The 21,648-nt window shown below is 32.7% G+C and overlaps 1 long non-coding RNA gene across 1 annotated transcript; it reads left to right on the top strand.

Annotated features, from left to right (window-relative positions):
- The first annotated feature begins 6,174 nt into the window (after nucleotides 1–6,174).
- LOC128233548 (uncharacterized) lies at nucleotides 6,175–20,388 on the top strand. Its single transcript, XR_008260722.1, has 4 exons — nucleotides 6,175–6,442; nucleotides 13,372–13,445; nucleotides 18,670–18,791; nucleotides 20,093–20,388. It is a non-coding gene; the product is annotated as an uncharacterized LOC128233548 (long non-coding RNA).
- Nucleotides 20,389–21,648: the final 1,260 nt, after the last annotated feature.

The following is a 21,648-nucleotide window of genomic DNA, read 5'->3' as shown; positions in this document are numbered from 1 at the left end:
CATAAGCATTACTAATGTAAACTGTTTAAAATTACCCATTTAAGAGGAAGTTTTAACAAGATTGATTAAGGAAAATTCAACAACCAAAGCTCTTTTTATAAATGATGTATACAGCCGAAGCTATGTATAGGATAAACAACGAGTGGTCGTATCCTATTTTGTTTACCATACATGCAAGTTTTTTTTACCTATTTACCATTGCTCGCAATAGGCCAGGACGGATGTTTTTTTTCACACGGGTGGTCGAAAGAATATATTTGAAAATATTTTAAAACATGAATTATGATCATAACTTATAATGTTAACTAGTTAAACCCAGCTATTTTCATTGAGGTGTAATTAATAATGAGATCAATATAAAAACATTAATATTTAAAGTGTTGTGCTATTTTAAACGAGAAGGCTGTATTTTTCAACAAATAGGGTTCATTTTTTGGTATTTGTTTTTTTAGGCACTCGTTTATTAGAATTCGAAATGATAAAAAACGAAAATATGATATAAGAAAACGCACTTATTAGCTCGACTATTCGAAGAATAATGAGGCTTTACTACTAGCCCCGTCGTCGGCGTTGGCGTCGGAGTCTGGGTCCGGTTAAAGTTTTAGGGAAAGATGGCATTTTCATTTATATCTTCAATACCCTTCATTTAATTGACTTAATACTTCACATAGTTGTTCCGAACCATCACAAAATAGAATTTCATAACTACATATATCCTAAATACCAATGGTGACCGCTGCTTGAATAAGAAACTTTGGTTAAAGTTTAAGAGCAGGTTAAAGTTTTAAGGCAAGGGATTTTTATTAATAACTTCTTTACCCATCATTCAATTAAATAAATGCTTCACACAATTATTGACGACCATCTTACAATAAGGTAATATAACACCATATTTACCCTTTATACAAATTATGGCCCTTGATTGGCTTTTTAAATTATTTTTTTAAACTTTTTTAATAGCTTTTGACAGGGACATTTTGATATTTTAAACCAGGTTCTTCAAATGGAAACCAGGTTACTACAATGAGGAGAAGTTTATAGAGTATTTCGTTTAGGGCCCTTAGGATTAGGTAAATGTCACTGTTATTACAAAAGGAAAAATGGTAGGTACTGAATAACTTAAGTAAGGGTTGATATATTGCAAGAAACTTGGTGTATAGGAATTTTTTATAGAGACCTCTCATTGGATTGTTTTGGGGCCCCGAGAGTCATGGTCAAGGTCAAGGTCACGGTTTCTAAAAATAAAAATGGTTGATACTGAATAACTTAAGCTAGATTTGACAATCTATTGAGTGCCAGAAGGGGCTATCAACACTTTTCACTAAAATTGACTTTTCATCATATTTCAATACGTTTTCATGTCTTCTTCATATCCAAAAATATATTTGAATCATATTCTGAAAATGAGTATTATTAATGACCCAACACTGTTAGGGTCTAAAAACAAGAGCTAATAATGCTGTCTTCCAGAAGGGGCTAAGAGTAGCTTGAGAGCTGCCAATAGGTTCTATCAGCAGATAAAGGTGCTGATAGCACACATAGTGTTTGCTAACTCTGCTGCCACAAAGATTAATAAATAAGAAGTGCAAGTGAATTCCCTGACCGATTAATGATATAACAACTTCATCTTGTTCTGATAACACCAATAGATTGACCGGAAATAATATCTGAAACATTGGCATGAGTGTTGTGAAAATGTGTAAGTTATAGAAAAGTTTCGTGTATTTTTATGGATTCTGCATTAAAAGGTAAAGTTTTTATTGTTATTTATCTCTGGTTAATAGTGTACTTTAAAGGAACAATACATATATTTCCAAGTAAACACTTCAGTTTAATATTTGTAGAATGTTTTTGTCATAATTGTTTTCAATTTATTTCAATAGCTGTTAGACCCATCAGGCTGCCAAAGAACATAATATTATTCAAATATTAATTAAGCATTTATAGTTAATTTACAAAATAATATTGTTAAGTTTTATTCCACTTTAATCAATTAATCTTCATTGAAATTATAATTATTAATTAATGAATAAGTTCTACCAATTTTGTTTGACTGATAACCCCTTATGGCAGCAAACATTTTCATATTTTAGATACCATGGCTTCCGAAGTTGAATGGTCTGATGAAGAAGTATATATAGCATATCCACTACATCTAGATATTGGAAAATCAAATGGTAAAAATAATAATAATAATAATAATAATAATAATAATAATAATAATAATAATGATAATAATAATAATAATAATAATGATTATAATAATCATAAGAAGAGAGTTTATAAGGATGCTTTTTCTGTATAATATGTATGAAACACATGATTTTTAATTAAATGTTGTATTTAATAAATAATGTTAAATGCACGACATTATTTTCCATAAAAAATATATAATTCATGTCTTAAATAATGCATACTTGACATACGAATAGATCAATATTATAACAAAAGTACAATTTCATTTCAGTTTATGATAACCAAAAAGAACACCAGTCAATGCAGGAGTCAAAAAAAGAACATCAGTCAATGCAGGAGTCAAATAAAGAACATCGGTCAATGCAAGAGTCAGAAAAAGAACATCAGTCAATGCAAGAGTCAGAAAAAGAACATCAGTCAATGCAGGAGTCAGAAAAAAGAACATCAGTCAATGCAGGAGTTAGAAAAAGAACATCAGTCAATGCAAGAGTCAGAAAAAGAACATCAGTCAATGCAGGAGTCAGAAAAAAGAACATCAGTCAATGCAAGAGTCAGAAAAAGAACATCAGTCAATGCAGGAGTCAGAAAAAGAACATCAGTCAATGCATGAGTCAGAAAAAGAACATCAGTCAATGCAGGAGTCAGAAAAAGAGCATCAGTCAAAGTAGGAGTCGGAAAAAGATCACCAGTCAATGCAGGAGTCAGAAAAAGAACATCAGTCAATGCAGGAAACAGAAAAAGAACACCAGCCAGTGCAGGAGTCAGAAAAAGATTACCAGTCAATGCAGGAGTCAGAAAAAGAACACCAGTCAATGCAGCAGTCAGAAAAAGAACATCAGTCAATGCAGGAGTCATCTGATGATGTACCACTAATCAAAGTTCAGAAAAAGATAAAGGCCAAAAGTGAAAACGAAAACGAAAAGTTCAAGCTATAGACCTATCCTGTTTTCCTGATAGTGATTATAGCGACCTTGATACAAACTATCAACCTTCATGTGACAGTTCGTCATGTTCAGATGATTATCAAACTCCAGTCATTGAAAAAAGAAAACGGAAGTGGGTGAGAAAACGCATCCGTCCTCTTAAACGAGAACAAGGCAGGAAAAAAGCAAATAAAAATCCAAGAAAACTGATCAACGGCACAGCAACTAAAATGCACCAGAATATCAAGACAGTGAACTACAAGAAGTTCTACAGAGAAGTAAGAATGAAACACAGTTAAATAGTATGCTGAAACAATTTGCTGAAACAAGACTTACAAATCTCCTAAGCAGTAACGGTTTAGAGAAAAACATATCAAGTCAGATGGAAACTGTTTCTTCAACTCTATTATTCATCAGATTGGTACTGACATGTCATCCTTTGAACTGAGGGCCAAGTTATGCAACCATCTAAAACAGCATCCGGATTAAGTTTGCAAATCCGGAATTTTTGCAAACTTATTTTTTTTATTTTTCACCCAATGTTTTTTATTTTTGTATTTTTAAAATGTGTTAGGTAATACTAATAAGAGATATTTTTTGTTTCCTGAAATTTAATTTAGAAATATGTTTTTTTGGCATTTAAAGTCAACTTTTCCAATGGGAGTCCCATTGGAAAATGGCCTTCCCATTGGAAAAATGGTTTTTCCAATTGGAAAATCAGCCCAACATTTTTTGTTGGAAAATTCTCCCACATTTTCAAAAAAGGAATTAGTGATTAATAACAATCATTATCATTAATGGTTATAATGTTATCTAGAAAAAGTGCGTTTATAGTACTTTTTATCATTTTTAGTAAAAAAAAATCCCGTCGACCATTTTTTCCAATTGGATATTTCCCACAATTCAATATGGGAAAAGTCAGGAAATTGGAAAACTCCAATTGGAACATTGTCCCATTGGAATCTTCCAATTGGTAACATTGGCAATGGGCTTAATCCAATTGGAGGTTCTGGCAATAAATTTTAATGGGAAAATATTTCAACTTTCCTAAATCTCTTAAAAGAACACCTATTTATTTATTTAGGAATATATTTGAAGTTTTGTTTTATTGTTTACCTGTGTCCTGACATTGTATCCATCCAATTCCAAGCTAATACTTCTGTGCTGATATCTTAGCGATAAGATTTAAGCATCTTTTAATGAATTTGAATGCAATAAATCATATCAAAAATTACCTGAAGTATTCTTACTCAACCAGTGACACAAATTCCATTTTTTAAATATCTTTACACTAGTTCATCTCCTCAGACGCCATTTTTAATCGATTAAGTTGTGTTTACAAACGACTAAGAACTTATTCATTTTTTCAAAGCTATACTCACTTTTACGCTTGAAAATGTTATTTCGGTTGTCAGTACCTTTACACAGAAAATGTACCATTTTCTTGATTTTTAATGAAGATGTAATTAATTGATGGAAATCCATATGAAATGTTTTACCTAAGATAATAGTTTATTTCATACACACTGTTCTGCAGGGGAGCAGGACCTTTCAACCCCAAGAGGCTTTTTAACCCTTCTAAAAAAGAACACTTTTCAGTTTTCAACCCTTAGACTTTTAAACCCCTATTTCAAAGACTTTTCAACCCCTACCTGTTTGGACTTTTTAACTCCTATAACAAAGACTTTTCAACCCCTAGTTGAATTATTTTAATAACCATATTAAAGACTTTTTAACTCCTAAACCAAAGACTTTCCAACCCCTATTATTTGGTTTTGAGCTGGTCCAAGCTAAACACCATTAAAAATGCTGCAAGGCATTTTAGAATGTTAACATGCATCATGTGCCAATGCCTTCCTCAAACAGTATTACTAGTATATGTTTTAGAAAAAAAAATATCGAACTGTACAAACATGTAAGGCTGGTGAATTTTGCATTACAAAATAAACGCTATTAATTGGTAATTAATGCCATGTTGTCACTTTACTACATACCCGGTAGTAGTATATAAGCCAGTCATCCTACAAGATAGTAGTGAAGCAAAAATACACATATGATGATTACTTGTAGATCATCTTGTATATGTGGAAAAAATGAACTTGTTATCTAGCTGATTGTAAAAACACTTTGTCATTCTTAAAGGGACTCGTACCTCATTGGCACCAAATAATCATTTTCCAGGTAATGTGTCTGAAATAATTAGTTAACTCTTTGATACTGAAATTGCAGAACAAAATACAATGAAAGTATGAAAATAAAGTCTTGTTTTAATCAGGGGTGAACCTACGCTTTTTACGTCATGGACAAATAAATAGCATAACCACTCAGCAAAAGGGACTCATACATAATTTATGGATATTTTGATCATGCATACCTTGGAAGCAACACCTTTTATTTCGTATTTAAAACAAATTTGCTAAAGAACCACATTTTACAAACTACGAGCTATAACTTAAACAATAAACTCATACCTGGTTGAGCATTTTTGATGTAGAAATGAGGCACCCAAACTGCCAACAAGTACATATATGCATGCATAAATATTGAAGCAATGGTTAACATCGTCGCTTAAGTATATCCCTCACGCATCAAAATTAATTTTGCAATTGCACTAGTGGCCAGAAGGGGGGGGGGGTGACCCCCCCCACAACCACAACGTACCGATGTCGTCCAAGTTAACTTTTCGTTTCGAGGCAGGGGATACAGGGTAATCCAGAAGAACTGGAAAAAAGGTTGTGAAATTGCGTAAATTTGTTTATTTTTTGTTTAGTGACACTGTTATTCAAAATCAATACATACACATATATAACAAACATCAATTGTGACTGATAAACCTTTAACTACATACTAAATAATGCATTTATTGAAAATATTTATTACTGATAACAAGATTGTAACCGTGTTTTAATAGCAGAAAGCGCAAAAAATATTTAATGATTGGTAAATGCTAAAAGATTTATTGTGGTCTACTATAGTCTCATAAGGTAGAAATACCGTGTGTAATGCTCATTTCTTTCAAATTTAACTCGATATCCTTCATAAGAACCATTGTTTTCGACATTTATTCATTCTTTTAGGAATATTGAAACAACATTATTAATTGTGGTAAACCTTATCTGGCAGTACTTAAGAGTGCATCTTTGACTTTATTACTCGAGTGAATGCACCTTCAAACCGGTTTAACACCAACATGTCACAGTAATCAATACCATCTGTGTTAAGATGTCGGGAATGTGTTAGACGAATGATTTTGTTTTATGGAGCTTTGAAGAGCGATGAATGGCACTAAAGTGGTGCCAAATGGATATCTCAAACACCCATTGGTAAGTCATTTATTTTTTTCCATTTAATTTTTTGTCTTGATTTTTGAATATATAAACAGTCAATAAGTAGGACATCTCGTTAAGAACGTTCACTTGAAACAGTCCTCTTCTTATCCACACTTCGACAAGGAGTGGGGCTACTCTGCCTAAATAGCCGTCAACGAGTATTTTAAGAAATATCAAAATAATAAAAAATGGTGTCCCAGTGGTTGCACCAGTCAATTGTTACCATGCCCCCCCCCCATAGTCCACCTAAATGACCGTCAATGGGTCTTTTGACGATTTTAAGACTATGGCAGTTACAGGGATACACATGAAATGTCAAAATAATAAAGAAAAGTATCCCTAATTGCTCATTATTGTAGCTACCCCCCCCCCCCCCCCCAGTCTAAAATTATAGACGTGTAATACATTCTTCCAATCCTTACTGGTTGACGGTACATTTTCTGACAGGGCACAAATCCTGAACACCGGCTAAAACACGCGTTTGTTTACCGTGATCGATTATTCGATGATCTAGATAAATACAGAGGCTTGCCTTGGTCACACTTGCAAAGTTTCATCTTGTTTTGTTAAGCATTTTTCTAAAAAATGCCATTTATTTAATATAGCATACTTTTTAATTATAATTGTATGACCATGTATTTTCGCTTTTCAAGTGTTCGGTATTTGTGCCCTCCATAGCGTATTTTGAAGGGTGATTTACTATCCATAAAATTGAACGATTTTCGACATAATATTGACGAGATCGTGAATCTGTACTTTGACAGCTGTTTTCACATGAACCAAAGATGTTTCATACGAAAGTTTAACTTACTACAACATAAACTCTCCAAGATAATTGTAAAAAACATCAGAAAGTGTTCGGATTTGTGACCTTAGCCAGTAACGTCTAAACGGGTTTGTGCAAAAACCGGGGGTGTTTTGAAAAATATTGAAATTGTATTAAGTGAAGTATTTTATGGTTTAAATTGATCATAAAGGTTTATATTCATACTTTACCATGTAAGTGAAAAGTTATTTTGCATTAAAACACATTATTTACCTTTCCAATAAAACAAAAGTTGACTGACACAGACAACAATTATGCCAAGCGGAACAACTCGACCCAATCGTAATAACTCGGCCACCACTGACAAGCTTCTAGATAGACCTCGAAAATACAATCGTAACAACTCAGCCATGGCCGAAATGTTCCAATTGTTTAAAAATTGTGCCCTGAAGCCTTGCAGGTGCCCTTCATGTATATATCGCTATGTTTTGACAGCAAGAAATGAAAAATAAACGTCAAACTCATAATTATTCATAGGATATGACATTTTTATGTATGGAACTGATATAATATTACATAATCTGGTAATATTTCTTGTTTTATGATATTTTTGAGATATTAAATGCTTTAACCCAGAATCCCGATCGGAATAACTACCCACTTTTGATACTAAACAATTTGTATGTGAAGGATTTGCCATATCAAAAAAGATACAAAAATCCGTAAACGTACAATTCTTTGGCAGGGTTCGACACTAACAGTAGTCCGGTAGTCCGAGACTACCAGATTTATGGTCGGACTACAAGACATTTTAAGTCAATAGTCCGTCGGACTACTAGAAGAAAGTAAATATCACATCAGTTAATTGAGCATAAAATCTTTATTACGCTTAAACTTGCGTAAAACGTGATGTCAAGAAGCCGATTATCACCGGTAAACACTCATTGTAAAGCTTGCCGAAGATGGCCGGGCAGTTCCGGACAACATGGACTGTTAACCGAATTTCGCGCGCATTTCGTATAGCCTTTCGATTAATGTTTAAACCAGTCAGTAGAATGTCTTTATTTAGAAAGGGAAAAAAACATTTTCACACTCTATGGTGTGTTTTAATCGTCAGACATGTGCACCTCTGCTTAAATGTCAGCAAGGTAGATTTGGGTCCAAGTGGCAGATTTTCTAAATCCCTTGCATTTTCAGTCAAAAACAATGAAAGATACGATGCAGATAAACACTTGACGGTTGTAACTATTTTAGATTTTCTGAAAATACGTCATGATTATTATGGTTTAGGGTATTGTCAAATGTCGGTGTTTATTTAAAGCAAACAGAAGGAATATTATGTCTGGCTTATGCAATCTTTTAAACTGGCTTTTAGAAGAACAGCTGATAAATTAATCATACTGCCAAAACAGGTATAATGCAGTGTAAGTGCAGACGATGACAGAGTTGTGTGCTTTAATTTTCGCGCCAAAATGTAACATTTTATACATTGAAGCTAGGGCCAATAACAATTAACACCACGCCGATAGCGATAAGGCTACACCTACAGTGTCACATGACCTCCGACAAATACCCAGAAGCAGACGATAATAATACAAAAGTTATAAATGACAATCAGATAAAAAATGCATGGAACATGGTAAAACGTAGCAATAAAACCAAGTATAACATTAAATAAGTTCATTATTATTAATTGTATGCAATGTATAATTCAGGTAGAAAAATGTCTAGACTTTAAAATAATTTATTTCTAAATAACATCGGAATTTTGTTACAGTACAATAACAGTCTCTATTTTAAAACTCAAATAAAGGGAAACAAAACATGTATTAATTTCCTATCCGAAAATCAACAAAAAAAGATGTTTGTATAGATCCATTGTCAAAACTCAATGGATTTCGCTGTTTTTCTTCCTTTTTCGATTCAGAATCACCTGTTTTATACAAGTGTAATGCATTATTATCATTATTTATATAACTACCTTATTGTTTCTCTCAATGAATAAATTTCCGTTTTAAATGACATGCAAAACTGTTCTAACAATAAGCATAGAAATTTTGAAACGACCATAGTCATTATACATGCAAAGGTTTTTACTTTGATTTGCGTCATTTTAAAATATGATTTTGTTTTATCTATACGTATATACTTTTTGTGACCTTAAGCTATATATCAGATATTTAATTAAATTTAATAAAAAAATGTAACTCACATAAATTGAGGTGTCTTTTTCACTAATATGTCAAACAAACTTAAATGCAAATGTATATGCCTCGGTTTTAAAACTTTTCGCACAATAAGGAGACAAATTTCAAAATCAAACTAAATCGCAATATATCATCAATATTGTACACTAATTCTCATAATGATATTTCTTATTTTAAGGCTATTAAAACGGAAATATACGTATATTATGTACGTTTACATTAAGACATTTTGAGAATTGAATTAGTCTACTAAACAGTCCCTTGTTATCAATTATAATTTTAGCGGCATAAAGGGAAAATGTCAGTATTTCGGATTTCTTAAACTGTCTTTACTATCTCTCAATTATGAGACATAATTTGTGTTAAATATATATAACAGCGTAATTACACTACTGTTGATATGTGAGGATTGTCGGAGGTCATGGCGGATAGCAACGGCAACTGATAAGCCCTGCCTAATTTGGACGCTAGTTTGAGTGACAGGCAGCGTCATGTTAATTGTTATCTTACTCCCATACAAAAAAAATTAATAACACTTTCGGAATTTATTTCATCATGTTTTTTTAAGTATTATATGATATGTTGTTTAGATTAACAAAGAATACTGAATAGTAGGATGCCAATAATCAAATATTGTTTATCAGTAGGATGTCTGTCATTTGTGCCATAACTTAGCAACGATCTCAGTCGAGGTGTTTTAGTGTCAAGTGATTTATTGCAACATTTTCCTGAAAGTGACAGATTATGGGGTATTTTAGCATGGTTTTTAGATTTTTAATCTGAGGTATTTTAGCATAGTTTTTAGCATTTTTTTTGGTTTTAAAATTAAATTTAATGGCCAAAAATTGTTTTGAAGAATGTGGAAATTTTAAGATTGAAACAGATAAAAATCATGACCAATCAAAGGGTTATACTGACAATGTTCTAAGGAGGCTAAGTCTCACAAAACACTGAAGGAATCCGTTGCAGGCTTGCATTTTTATGGACTACCATAGTTTTTGCTGGACTACCCAGATTTGGGATCCAGTAGTCCGAGGGACTACCTTGTGAAAAATGTTAGTGTCTAACCCTGCTTTGGTCTACTAAGATTTAGCTTGTGAATGTCATTTTACAGCGAAATCAACAAGTTAAAAAAATACTCATGACCTGTTCCTTATCAATATGAAATATCTTTAAACTTTTAGGAACATTATGCAAAAAAAAAACAACAGTATGTTTTACCTTCGGTATAAGAAAATAACTATTTTCTAATAAAACTACTGTTGAAAAATGTAAGCTAATGAAATGGAAAATAAAAAGATGCTTCCAAACATGCCATATTTTCTTGAGACCATTCAGGGGGATTAATGTTCAAAAGTCTGAAAATTCAGGGGGATTTTGGTAGTATTCAGGGTTTTTTTTTAGCAGGTCTAATTTGACAAAATTTCAAAGTATTTTAAGACGCAAGTACACAAAAACAAATTGCCATAATTTTGAAAGACTCCCGAGGGGATTATGTCCAGAATTTAAGGGGATTTGGGTCACATACCAGAGAATTTTCATCATCGCCATGTAGCATTACGGGCATGACACACGTGCCAATTTACCTTGTCTACCCCTTTTTCCAGCACTTCATCTATATTTTAATGAGACACAGCCATATTGCATAATAAAAGCACTCACTTGCAAAATAGAATACTTCACAGAAAAATATGTTTCAGAGACAATTTAATGGGCTTACCTTCCTCTAAAATTGGATACAAAATCTGCTCATTATGATCATAAATGATGACTTTCAGACTAATAGAGAGAATGGAATGATTTATCAATATTTTTCATTTCAATTCCCAAATAGTCAGATTTGTTTGCTTCTGATAAAAAGCAAATGCATAATTTATTGTTTAAGTTCATAAACATATCATCTTTTGGCATTCATCAAAAAATAAAAAACATCACCACCATAATATTAAAATAAATAAAAGTCATTTCATCCGAATTGTCTACTTTCAGTTTCTCTTCTGGAAGTTCTGTTATTTTCCGATATTTGAGATGAAGGTCATGTCATGTATGTAAACATATTAGTGGGTCATAACAAAGAACAGCATTGTCTATTAGTTATTTTAATCCTTTTCTTTACCAAATAATGTACTGTCACCTTTAAATCATAAATCATTTTGATGACAATGACACATGTTTAAACACTTTAATTTGTTACATCCTCTCTGATTGGATAAAACCTATAGTTTTAACCAATGAAAATCGTCCTTTTATCTGACCAGTCTAATTGACATTTCTTATGCAAATTCTGACAGTTTCAATCAAAACAATGCATGAAATGTGCCCTGCTGACTTATTAAGTGTCACCCAATTGGTGTTGTTAAAACACACCATCAGTTGATAATCCAATTAAGACAAGAAGGGCATTATAACTGCAAACAGGCATATATAATTAAACCCTGTGATAATTTTGCGTAATTTTAAACACACTTTTTTTAATTTCGGGGGATTTTCATCCCCCTCCGGGAGACCGGGGGATGGGTCGAAATTCCGGGGGATTTTTCCCCCTCCGGGGGATATGGCATGTATGTCAGCTTCTGGGTTGCTTTGAAGTTGAACTGCTCACATGAACCCACAAAAGATGTGTAGGTATGTGCTTAACAATAAAGGATAAAACATTAAAATGAAGCATTTCAAGTGGAGGTTTTCATTAGGGTAGTGCTACCTTAAACACACACTTTACAATTATTTTTTTCTCTTTTTTAATCTATTTTCTTTAACCAATGGACTATACAAACAGTAGGGTCAGTCCCAGTATACAGGACAATTATTCAATAAAATGTTTATCCTTTTGATATCATAATTGGTAAAAAAATATCAAAATGTAAAGAAAAAATAACAGAGACCGGGTTCAAACTGTGGTCGCCAAAATTGCAGTCCAGTGTTGTATCCACTGCTATGAAAGTTTACATTTATTTATTTGATTTAATATATACCTAGCTTGGTAACATTAAGTGATAACATCGACTAGCCAATCACACATAAAAATTAATTATACTAGGTATACCCACCTAGTAATCTTTTTTATGGAAAAAAAATGTGAAAAATCAATTAATTGTAAACTATGTGGTACTTCAGTTAGTTAGTTTCAATGCATTGTACACATTGATACCAAATTCATGTCAGTTTTCGACAATTTTCTCTTCTTTCGCTATTTCATCATACGGTGTATAGCCCCTGGATAAAGTTTTACTCTGTTTCATTGAGTATATTTCTTAAAAATCCTTTCTTTGTTCTAATCTGCTAAAAGGTCACAGTCATGTGAGCATCTTTGAGGCCTCTCAGTTATTATAACCAATGCACCAGTCAATTGTACCAATGCACCAGTCAATTGTAACGGTTACTAACCACGCCCCCCCCCCCGGTCCGGGGGTATACTGGGAATAGTCGGGAATTGGCCGTGTTTTTACTTTCTATGTGGCCACGCAGGGCCGGGTGACCGCAGTGGTTTTGTCTTTGAGCCAAATTTAGCCGAGATTGGGCCTTATATAGAGTCTCTGGTGTGCAGGGGCATTTGGCCGGGGTTTTACCATCAGTTCGTTCCCGCAGGGGAGGGGATTAGACCCAGGGTTGGCTGGACCGAAAGTCAAAGTCCCCGCTATTCCCTGGACCTGGGGGCGCCAGGGTTACAATTGACTGGTGCACAACATATAAGATATTTATAAAATAAATAAAAGTACAGTTAATCAATATATTTTAATTTTAATGTGGTAAATTAACAAAGAATTAGATAGATGCTTTATGCAAAATCTCACAAAGATGTAAAAAATTACTAAAGAGTTCAGGTTTGCTAGTTTGTAAAAATATTTCATGGAATCATGGTAAATTGTTATATTATATGTCCAATGACAGCCCATATATTTTTTAACTACTTGAACCTTTCTTGTTATAATTCTTATTATTATTTTTTTTAGTTGATGTGTGATGCTGATAATACAGAGACAGCTAGAGTGACAGAGTTTGATGAATAAACTTAAATTAAAAAACAGTGAGTACAATAATCTATTTTAACATGTCTTGTGTGTAAAGTGTGATTCCGAAGCAGTAAATATATATATATATGTATCTTTAAGTTTTGAATCACAAATTTAGATCAAAGATCTATTATCACACAAAACTTAAAGGATATATATGAAAAGTCATGTGAATTGTGCAAGTCATATAATATAAAATTTATATTGATCAAGTCAAGCCATGCCATGTAAAAAAAACTGACATCATATCAAAGATTGTATGAATCATTCTCAGAGCTATTGAAAATATTTAATTGGTTGTAAGCGGACCATGCACGGTAATTTTGAGTAACCCCACCAGCCAATACAATATGGCTAAAAAGGCTTTGATAATATTTTTTATCTAATGTTTATCTTTCCTAAAATATTTATATTTATAAATCTATTTACCAGTATAAATCTGTATTTATTTATTTATTAATGCATTTATTTGCTCACTAATATATACAATACACTTATCGTTGTATAATGTCTAGCTAATACATGTATACAAATATGCATAATATGCATAATTATTGGGGGGGGGGGGTCATAATTACCTATGGTGTACTGTCTTGTTCTTACGAAGATATGATTTTGACTAAAATCCTTACTGAAAAGGCAGTGCAGACTGGCCTGTTTAAATAATTAATTAAATCTTAATGGGTTTAAATGTATTTTATTTTATTTTTAAAGATATTTTAGAGTTTAAAAGGAAGAGAGTCTGTTTTAAAGACTAAATGATTATATAGTCAGGATAAAAAATAATTATTTTTCAAAATCAAGTTCAAATAATTTTCCATTATTTGGCAAATGGAAAAAAGCTTTATATATTAAGAATGTTTTACTCGATAGAAAGTAGGCCTAGTATCTTTTGCATTGCAACACTAAGAAAGTAAATATTTATTTTTTGTCTTTTACCAATTCCATCAAAGTCTGTGAGTGGCTCATGATGCTTAGGCCTGCCAATTTAATGGTTTTCGAAATCATAAATTGAGACAACTTATAACTTTTGTATAAAATCTTCAAAGCTTTCAATAACTTAACATGTCATCCACCTTATTGTCTCAATTTAAAAATAGTTTTCACTCAACAACTTACTTATTAATCAGGATAATAATTTGATAATGACTATCACTATCATTCTGTAAGATAATGTACTGGTACATAAATTTAATCCCCAATATATCAGATGAGTGTGATAGTATATGCTCTTAATAGTTGTAGCCCAGAATTATACGTAGGAAACAATAGAGTCATTGGACTGTTACACGAATTTCAATAGCTCGAAATTCGCCTTTTATTTGTACCAGCATGGGAAAACCCTGTTATGTTAATACATATAGCCCGGAAGTAACAAATAAAAGGTGAATTTCGAGCTATTGACAGTCCAATGACTCTATTGTTTCCGAAGTAATGTGTGTATATTACAACGGTTTAATTTTGTTTGTACCGGAGGATTAGGTCGGAAAAACTAGAATAGCTATAATTCCGGGCTACAACTATTCCGGGCTATATGTATATAATATTATATATATATATATATATATATATATATATATATATATATATATAAATGCACGAAATCAATGTGGGATTTTCATTAAGTTTTGGTTAAACCATCTTTGTAACAAATTACAGTTACTTCCAAATTACATCTTATTCTACATAATACAAACTGGAGGACAGTTCTTTTTATTTGGTAATGTTAAGAGACTTGAAGACAAAAAAAAATGTTTAAATTCAGAAAACCTTACACAAAGTAGAAACCTTCTATTAATGTCATTATCTTGAAAAAATGAACATGCCTTTTAGCAAAATTTTTGTATCAGTCTGTGAAAATCTACATTTTGCCTTCGACATGTTATACAATTTAAGGATATTTACATGGAAATTAAGTTCAATTCTAAATTGACAGTCATGTATTTCTTCCAAAATTTTCATAGTATAAGGAACATGAATTTTTTATGAATTTAAGTGCATAACTGCAGATAATGATCATTATCTTAAATCAATTACAAGCCAATTCATAGTCATGCATATAGCCGCCTTTTCAAAATATGATAGTGATTGTCTCAAATGACCAGTCTTTCTCTGTGGGGGGTGGGGGCTGTCAGTCATAAGGAAACCTTTAAAAGGCATATTCATTCAGCCAATCAGATGTCAGGTTCAGTGAAAGGGGCGATGCCAGGTCAAGTAAAAGGGGTGGAGCTAAAATAAATACTGACATTCAATGAAGATAGATCCCCCTTTGGCCTCACAAATATGTTCAGTCACACTAGGGGGTGTGACAGGGTCAAGCCATAATGGAGCCATAGGCAAGCAGACTTTTATTAACCCAACAACAGGTGTAATTTTACCAACTGAGGAAAAAACTTTAGAGGTTTTATTATTGCTCATTTTTTTATACAAATTAAATATCTAACAATGACAAATATAAAATATGATAATTCAAGCATAATATTGACACCAAACATGACACATCTTGCAAATGGTCTTGAATAAAATTCCTACACTTTTTATAATGATAATACATGGGACCAATATCAAAACCATTATCCTGTTAAATAGGACAATGGATTTGATATTGGTAATTCGCAGACAATACAATGTAATTAAGTAAAAAAATACACAGTATGCACATCTGGCTTCAAACAAAAATTGTTGCTTAGGCCAAAAAAAAGTATTCATAGTTTCCATTTAAATATCAAAAAATAGGCATACGGTAACTGTTTTTTTTTTTGGACCATGTTTCTTTGGCAAACTGACCTATATCAGGGAATTATTAAGGTCTTTACTAAAAAAGCACATATTGATCAAAACACCAAAAACAAAAAAGGATCAGAAGGATAAAATAGGGTCAGTTGGGCGGAAACAAAGATTTTTGAATCCTTATTTTGTCAATGATGTCATGTCAGTGATCAAAATGATAACACAATTTAAGCCCTGCATTCTGGAATGTGGGGCTAAATTCTTGATTGTGTTATAGTAGGGCCAAAAATAAAATGATTTGGTTAGGGTTACATCCTTTTTAAAAACAGAAAGAGTAAAAAGTATAAAGGATTACATTTTTAAAATACATAATATATATGCGTTTTCACTTTAAAATACATGCATTGTTACAGTCTTGTTTTCAGTAAGTAACTTTTCCTTAAATGCATTCTTTGGAAAGTAATTTAAGGTTTATTATTCAAAATATATGTTAGTCAACTTGTGTATGTATTGATTTCCAACTTTTTTATTTTTTGTTTAAACTTTATGTATTAGAATTTCTTTGCGTAAATACCTGCTTATGTGATAAAAGACTGCTGACTAAAGATTAGATTTCAGATTTTGATATTTCCATTCCAAATTTAATGTTTTACAGCTTAAACTGCTACTAACAGTTTAAGAAAAATGCATAAAACATCAATTTTGGATGGAAGTATGAAAAGCTGCAATCTGATATTTTGTCAGCAGTCTTTTATCGCTGGTTTGCAGATATTTACGCAAAAATTCGCTTGTTCGAAGACAAAATTTTTAAAAAAAGTTGTCAAAACGTTCAATCTGTGAGGTTGCAGCTTTAATATAAGACTAACGTAAATATTAAAAACACATGAGGCCCTTTAATATTAACATGTCAATATCAAAAAGAAGATGAAAACTGAAAACTATGAGAAAGTGTTTTTATAATTAAAAATAAATTGCTTAAAGCAAATATCTGAAATTAATAATTGTCATGCAAAGCAGCCTGTAATGAATATGAATATTAGATTTTGGCCTTGAACACCTTTTTAAGAAGAGTGTTTTGAAGTAAGGATTATCATAATGCTGAACTTAATATTGTACTGTAGCTTTGTAGCAAATCCTTATGATTAAAGTCACTGTGTCTTCCTTATGCTGTGATAAAGATCTCCATAGTAACATTTCTAAACCTAATAAATTAAGTGAAAAAGGGTGTTTATTGGGGGTAATAAAACACATCTTGATAATGGCCAATTAGTTTTAATCTTTCAAGTGTTGGTAGGATGGGAGGGGGGTCTTAACTTTTTGAACTGCCAATATTTTCCTGGTTATTTTGTCCACCATGTCAAAATGATCTGGGTTGTTTTGTCAACCCTGTCTAAATGGGTTGGACGTGTTTTGTCCCCTTAGTCAAAAATGACATGGGATGTTTTGTCCTACATTTTTATAAAGGAGTTCAGAATAAATAACACATTAGTTTTCGTGCTTATGTAAAATAAATGCAAATGACTTTCATTATAAGTTTAAAAAATACTCTTAACGCTGCATTCTCACAGATTTACCATTTTTACAACTTTTTTATTTTTGTCTTGGAAAGAGCAAATTTTTGCGTAAATATCTGCAACCCATTGATGTAAGATTGTTGATAAAAAAACAGATCTTAGATTTTCATATTTTCGAAAATGTTTTAGAGCTTAAAACCTTACTAACGGTTTAAGAAAAATGCATAAAACATCAATTTATGAACTTAAATATAAAAATCCGCGATCTAATTTTTTGTCAGCAGTCTTATTAACTGGTTTCCATGGATTGTAGCAAAATTGGCTTGTTCCAAGACAAAAATTAAAAAGTTGTCGAAATGTTTAATCTGTGATAGTGCAGCTTTAATTATGGTAGCTTTTCAGTCATTTGCCTATATATGTCTATTTGATTCAGTAAATACTTCATAATATTAAAGCTAGGCTTATTAGGATATGCTTATTTTTCATTGGGTTCTATTTTTAGCACATAACAGCTTCATTACAAGAATATATTAATTATTATTAAAGCTGCATGCACTCTCACAAATTTACCGTTTTTACAACTTTTTTATTTTTTTTGTCTTGGAAAGAGCAAATTTTTGGGTTTAATAGTATCTGCAAACCAATGATAAAAGACTGCTGACATAGATCATATCGCAGATTTGCATATTTTCGTTTGAAAGCCAATGTTTTGTGGGTTAAACTATTACTAACAGTTAAAGAAAAATGCATGATCTAATTTTTTGTCAGCAGTTTTATATCACTGGTTTTCATGGATTCTTGAAAAAAAAAATACTTCCTCTGTTGGCCAATTGAGAACAAAATCAAGAGGTTTTGGGTTTTGCTGTTTATATGTTCTGGAATTTTTCAAAAGCATTTATTTATAGGACTTATGAATTTTATGTACAGCATTCTGTATATTGTCAAGTGTCCTTTTTTTAAATTATATACAACATGTATAAATTTAATGTTTCAGGAAATAACCACCATCTCTCTCAGAGGTCATCTTTCTCATTATTGTGGGAAACCTCAAAGGGCATCAGGAAAACCTTCATCAACCTCTTTGTGCCCAGTGGCTTGTGCAACAGTGTTTCAGAAGTATAAATACCTTTTTAATTTGTGTATATCAATTGTATAATGACTTGTTTTTATATATTAAATGGTATACGGACATTTGCCCCCCCGGACATTTGCCCCCCCGGATGTTTGCCCCCCTTTTGGACCATGGCGGACATTTGCCCCCCCGCCGTTTTCGAGGGGGCGGACATTTGCCCCCCCTCAATGTTCGAGGGGGCGGACATTTGCCCCCCCTCCATTTTCGATGGGGCGGACATTTGCCCTCCCGGTTATATAAGTAATATTCTAGACAAACCTATACCAAAATTGCTTATTAACCAACATAACTCCAATTTGTGTATTTTGCATGTCTTCAATCAAATAAAAGCCACGACATAAGAGAAGGGAGACTACTCGATAATGCGATAACTTTAATAATCTTACAAACTATCAACACCAAACATGTGTTTGTATTAAAGTGCGATCCAACACTACAATTAAAGCAATCCCGATCGCGCTAATTACCTATGTGTGCATGATATCAAAGAAGTGTTAATTAATGAGAAACAATTAAAGCAATCTCGATCGCGCTATTTACCTCTGTTTGCATGATATCAAAGAAGAGTTAATTAATGAGAAACAATTAAAGCAATCTCGATCGCGCTATTTACCTCTGTTTGCATGATATCAAAGAAGAGATAATTAACGAGAAAAATGTGACGTACTTTTGCTCAAAATACAAACTAAGAACACGGGACTCATATAATGGACGTATTTCCTATCACAAATTACAACTCACAATTCACTTCCACGAAGCAACATGGAATTCATTACGAGTAGTAGAGGGGGGGGGCAAATGTCCGCCCCCTCGAAAACGGCGGGGGGGCAAATGTCCGCCCCCTCGAAAACGGCGGGGGGGGCAAATGTCCGCCATGGTCCAAAAGGGGGGCAAACATCCGGGGGGGCAAACATCCGGGGGGGCAAATGTCCTAGAATCATATTAAATATATATGATTTATTATATATATAGATGGTTAATCTTATGACTTCCTGATAGTATTTAAGTTGTGAAATATTAAATAATCTTATCATAAAAAATGCATGGAAATGACAATAAAAAAAAGATATTTGTCGAATAGGAAGTTTCACCTGTCCTGTTTATATTACAAATCATTTTAAATCAGACAGAAAATTCAATATACTTGTTGTATCTCACTGTTGATTTGTCTTCACATTTTGTATTGTCACATCAAGCCTGTTTGAACATCCTAGAGAAGATAAGTGTATAGAAGCGGATATGATATAATAAATATGCATATAAATGTGCTTGGGATTATTTTCAGATTATCATTAAAATGGGGATAATGGATGACTGGCCACACATATGGGGCTATGGACAAGCTTCAGAGCAGGCTGCCAGGTGGTGGTGTTAGTAGTTTATACTCCGGGTCCCGGCGTGAGCACATTGAAGGGTCCCAGAGTGACAGTTCAACCACCCACACCTATCCTGGGCAGAACCAGTACTAGGTGCCTTCACCTCTGCAAGGAACTGACAGCTTCTGTACATGCCAGGTGCAGTGGTACAGTGCGAATGGTCGTAGAAAGGATTTCATAACCAATCACAACAGAGGTCACCTGGTCCGCCCGGAATCGAACCCGGGATGTCCAATTCAGAGTCCAACGCTCTACTGATTGAGCTGACCGGGCGGACATATTAGCTACATTAGATGACAAGCCATCTATGCTGGACATTCTTCACAATAAAATGTGATGTCACAGGAGCTGTCTATCTCAACAGCTCACACTGTCCGTATTTGACTAAAAGAATGAATGAAGTCACTGCAGAAGTTAGATTGAGGAATGTCCATGTCACTACCCATCATTTGGAAGGAGTTGGATAAAAAAGTGTGGCCTATGTATTGAAACAGGTCCGATTTCCAGTTACGGACAGTCTTGATTTGTCTGATTACATTTTTGACCAACATGATGGTCTAAAAGAACACTTACTGGTAACTGGTAAAATCATGGCCCAGTTGTTCCAAGAGGCAGGCGAGTGGGAAGTTACTAGACTCCATTTCTTTATGGGTTGATCTGAGGTTCCAGTTCAGTTAAAGTACTGATAGAACACCAAGTGTTTGCCATAATACAGCAACATTTCATTTGTAACTATGTATTTGTTTGAATTGTTGAAACAGTACTGTTTACTAAATAATGTGTATGTATATGAAGAATAATATTATAAATAATTTGTAAGAACCTTTTGATATTAAGTAAAATGTCGATAAGTCTAAATATGTATCTGCGAATCATTTTTGTATATCTGTAAAGATTACATTGCCTATATTCCTCAATTTATATTTTTCTTTTAGCCAGTCAATAACTTTGTTAAGTTCTATCTTCAAAATTGTCGGGACAGGGATTATAGCCCTTAATTAACCCAAATATGTAACATTCAATGCAAAATTGGCTGCAATTAGGCAGTTCAGATGCAGGAACAAACATCACTTGGGTCCTTAATAATAGCTTTCCATCTGACATTGAAGATCCAATAAAAGGAATTTGTCATGTGACTGTTTATTAACTCTCAATTTATTGAAAGTGAAATTACTTACATGATTTGTAAGAACTAAATTATAATGATATCAAATGATTGTTTAAATTAGATAAAATAGATGATTACATACATGAACTATTTTTATTTCTTGTTTGTCAATATGAAGAGTAATGCAATGGCTTTTGAATTTCATAAAAAAGGATGGAAAAATGTATGTTTATTGTTTAAGCAATTAATTAAGTAATACAAGTTGTTTTTTTTTCTTTTTTTCAAATTGTGCTATCTTATAATACAGATCGTTATTTGTTTAATTTTGGTACAAATGAAGTATATAAGGTATGTCTA

This window comes from Mya arenaria, chromosome 5 (assembly GCF_026914265.1).
Source record: "Mya arenaria isolate MELC-2E11 chromosome 5, ASM2691426v1".
NCBI lineage: Eukaryota > Metazoa > Mollusca > Bivalvia > Myida > Myidae > Mya > Mya arenaria.
The sequence above is the reverse complement of the archived record's forward strand: the minus strand, read 5'-3'. Positions and strand labels throughout refer to the sequence as shown.